The sequence below is a fragment of the Mus caroli genome, chromosome 6, assembly GCF_900094665.2.
Source record: "Mus caroli chromosome 6, CAROLI_EIJ_v1.1, whole genome shotgun sequence".
Lineage (NCBI taxonomy): Eukaryota > Metazoa > Chordata > Mammalia > Rodentia > Muridae > Mus > Mus caroli.
This window is the reverse complement of record NC_034575.1, coordinates 102,587,557-102,591,893: the sequence shown is the minus strand read 5'-3', so window position 1 is coordinate 102,591,893 and position 4,337 is coordinate 102,587,557. Positions and strand designations below refer to the sequence as shown.

The window sequence follows — 4,337 nt, the reverse complement described above, 5'->3', positions numbered from 1 at the left end:
AGATGTTTGGCTTTATACCCCCCACAGAAAGGTGTTCTTGTAGACAGCCTGTCAGACACACCACCTTGATCAAAGGCCTACTCACAGCATTTACAGCTTTCTTGAGGCAGCTGGAGACAGTAAACAACGGAGAAGAGAAGCCCAGCCACTCATGAGACAGAGAATGAAGGTCTTGATGAATTTTAAATTATCCTGCAAAATACCTTCTTTGCAAAATTATGTTCAAAGCATTTGCTTTTCTAACATAAAACATGGACCATATCTACTTAAACATGATATCTGGAATCAAAGTCTGCTCACACAAAACTACTATGGGGTAAAATGTATTTATGTGAGAATCTGCTTGGGTAAGAAGGTTCTTCGGGTACCTGAGAGACATGCCACCTACTAAAGACATTTAAATGCATAAAGAATGTTACCTGAAAAGTATTTGAATGTTTATCAAAACAATCAAATAAATATTGAGTATGAATGTCCAATGTTTTAGCACATATTTGTTTGGCAAACAGCATTTCCAAAAATAATCTTCTAATCTACCCAATGGCACATTCATTCAAGCTTTCTTACATCTTACATCTAAGCCTTCAGGGACCCAAGAGTACACTCCCCTCCCCATATAGAATATAATATAAAAATAATCTAAGTACTCGGTCTTAGCGCCATCTTCCTTGAGACTCCTGTGCCTTGAAAACGAAGTGGTGAAAGAAGAGAATGTATAGGCTGAACCGCAAGAGAAGAAAGATAAGGTTGAGGTCCAAGTAAACCAGTCTGTGCACCCATGATGCCTGAAGGAGCAGAAGTTAGGGATGCTGAAGGCCAGGACACCGGAACAATTTGTTGGACTGTATGCTGCTGTTGGTAATAAGTCTCAGTAGATTTGGAATGTCACCTTGCTGAGATTACCTGGGAAAATGACTCCCTTTCTTACAACCAAAACAGTCCCGCTGGCCCTCTGCCCTGGACCTTTGGCATTCTGGACTAGAACTGTTCTGTCTTGTGGCCTAGTGTAACTCATGTACAGTAAATCCTCTTGCTGTCAGCTGAAAAAAAAAATCTAAGTAACCATTGTGCTGTGGAGCAAACAAAAGTATTCTGTAAGTGTTCTCCCAGTATCCTTTTACATGCCTCTTCTATAAAATCAATGCTCTTTCTTTAGTCAGTACTGAAGCTGTTCACCTGTTAAATCCATCCCATAGTGAGTAGTGATTGGCTTCCCTATAGCACAGGGCATGAACTAAGACTGCTAATAAGAATCCATCCTCTGGTCTACCCTGAAACAGGCTATGAAGGGGTGGTCCTTTCTGTTTGCTAAGAGATTTATCCAGGTTCTCGCCCATGTGAAGGAATATATCTACAGAGAAAGTGAACAGAGAGAATTTGCTTAAGGAAATGGAAATGGAGAGAATGCACCAGTGACATTGTGTTCCTTGTTCCCATCTCTCATCCTTACAGATATATGGATCGATGAGCCAGTTAATAATTATATCATATATTTGTGTGACCTTGAGATTTTGCCTCTTGACTATATGTTAGAATTATTTGGTTTTGACTCCTTTAGTTTTCCTATTTGGTTTTGGAGGTATGAAATCTGCATTTTCCTTGAACTCATGATATAGAAGAGAATGGCCTTGAATCCCTGATTTTTCCTGCTTCCACTTCCTACTCTGAGAATATTGAAATATCCTTCTATGCCATGAAACACAATTTTAATTTAGTGCTTTGTTTTCATAAGTAGCATCACTAATGAGTTTTAAATTCTTGAGTACATAGAAGTTCTCAGACTTAAAAGACTTGGCTTTCTAAATAAGGGACATGGTTAGATCGGTGTTAGAACAATTTTGACAGAAAATAAATGAGTCACAAAATGAGTAATATCTGGATGCCTTATTAGCTGATAATATAATATAGAACAATATCAAATAAGTTATTTGGATGTAATCCATGCCATTGTATTTTAGTTTGGCAAAGGCTGAACATTATATAAGTTATGAGAAAGCAGAAATAGTTAAAAGATGAGGCTACCCTTTCCCAGGTCAAGAGAAAACAAAAGTTGAAGAGCTATAAACATTCTTAAGTCTAAATGAGAAAATGGAAGCCTCATGGGTAGCTGAAGGTCATCCTTATAAGGTTTGGAAACAGGTGTGTTCTCATTTCTGAGTTATAATTGCTCCTTCCTTACATGGCCTGTTGCTCCTGTTAGATTTATTACCTCTGGCTGCATCTCTTCCCAGATGGAATTTTCCAGAACACTCGGGTTGCTCTTTCTCGACAAATCAATGCTTTGTGTCACTATTTAAAATAATACCACCTCACTAGTTTTCTCAAAAGTATATAAAACCACCTGGGAAAATTTGCCTGCACATATAGTACTTCTTTGTTTCAGTTGACATTCGACATTGTGGTTATGTGCTTACAGACAAGTGTGTGTCTTCTTCATCTTCAGAACCTACAAACATGTTCTCCTGTGTTACACCTAGTATTTTATATCTATATTTTATTTGTTTGGAAGTCAGAGAACAACTTTGTCAAGTTGCTGTTCTCCTTTTGCCTTTCTATGGCTTCTGAGACCTGAACTCAGATGGTCTGGTTTACATAACAAGTGTTTTTCCTGATTAACCATCTCAGCATCCCCATGGTTTTAATGTTGATTAATATAAATTATAACACAATTTATTAGTTACCCGTGTACAATACTTTTTTGATACTAAATATAGGCCCTTAAAAGCCTATATGCAAGCTTTTAGAAAAAGAATTGGGTTTTGCAGATGCCACATTCGCTTTTCTCTTCTTGCTCCAGCCATGGTCACCCCAGCCTTCTGTGTTTTTCTATAACCTGGCTGATGCTGAGCCCTTGGGCCTCGTCTCCTTCAAGCTATTTACAGACAAAGTTCCAAAGACAGCAGAAAACTTTTGTGCTCTGAGCACTGGAGAGAAAGGATTTATCGATAAGGGTTCCTCCTTTCACAGAATTATTCTGGGATTCATATGTCAGGGTGGCATGATGGCAATGGCAGCAGATCCATCTATGGGGAGAAATTTGAGGATGAGAACTTCATCCTGAAGCAGGATGAAGGTCCTGGCATCTTGGCCATGGCAAATGCTGGACCAACACAAATGGTTCCCAGTTTTTTATCTGTACTGCCAAGACTGAATGGCTGGATGGCAAGCATGTGGTCTTTGGGAAGAAGGCATGAACATTGTAGAAGCCATGGAGCGTTTTGGGTCCAGGAATGGCAAGACCAGCGAGAAGATCTTCATTTCTGACTGTGGATAACTCTAATTTCATTTGACTTGTGGGCATTTTACCCACCAAACCATGCCTTCTGTAGCTCAGAAAAGCGTCCCTACCCCATCTGCTCACAATTTCCTGTAATCTCTGCTCTCACTGAAGCTCTTTGGGTTGCATATTTTCCCCATTCTCCTTCAAGTCTAGCTGGATTGCAAAGTTAAGTTTATGATTATGAATGAAAACTAAATAAGAAGAAAAAGAAAAAGAATTGATATGGAAGAGTGCTTTCTTACATCCAACATCTTCTTCCTAGCAGAAATCCTGAAGAAAACAGAGTAAATGCTCTGATTTTTTTTAAAAAAAAAAGCTTTTAATGATGATTTGTGAGTTTCACATCATGCACCCCAGTTCCACTATCTCCTTGTCCTCTAGTACCCACCCTTTGCCCTTGCAAATTCGCCCCCCCCCAAATGTAAAATACTCAAACAAATAAAATAAAAAAATCAGAAACAAAGCATACAAGACATCTTGTGGAAACTGTAGTGTGTCACAGTTTCTCCCACAATATACCCTTCTGTCCACTTTTTCACTTGTTACATCTTACTTGTAAGTGTTCATTGCAGTGAGTGATCAGTCTGGTTTGAAGTCTCTGACTTCTATGACACTATCAATATTGGATCCTCACTTGGATTTCTCCCAGTTATTCTATTGTTGCCCCATGTCATGGATAACCTGCAGCTTTGACTCAGCCAGACCAGCCTTTTTATGTGCCCCAACAGTTCACAGATTATGCAGATTTTTGGAGTAGGCCAACTCAAAGCCCTGAATCTAGGCCTAGATGTTAGCTGAGCTGGTCAGCTCTCCCACTTTCATGGCCTTGGGCCAGCTTACCCACACCCATGCATCCAGAGCCTGTCATACTATGCAGCCCAGTCAAGGTGTGGGACCCACACTCCCAAGTGCTGCAGCTATAGAGTGGCTGGGCCATTTCTCCTGCTCTCATAGACTCTGGGCTGACTCACCTCTGTCTTCATCATCAAGAGCAGGTTCATTGTGTTGCCCAGGCAAGGTTCAGGTCCCACTTTCCTGCCAATGATTGGCAAAGCCA

The 4,337-nt window shown here is 40.0% G+C and overlaps 1 pseudogene; it reads left to right on the top strand.

Annotated features, from left to right (window-relative positions):
- Nucleotides 1-781: 781 nt before the first annotated feature.
- On the top strand, nt 782-3,274 carry LOC110295735 (annotated as a pseudogene).
- The last annotated feature ends 1,063 nt before the right edge of the window (nt 3,275-4,337 follow it).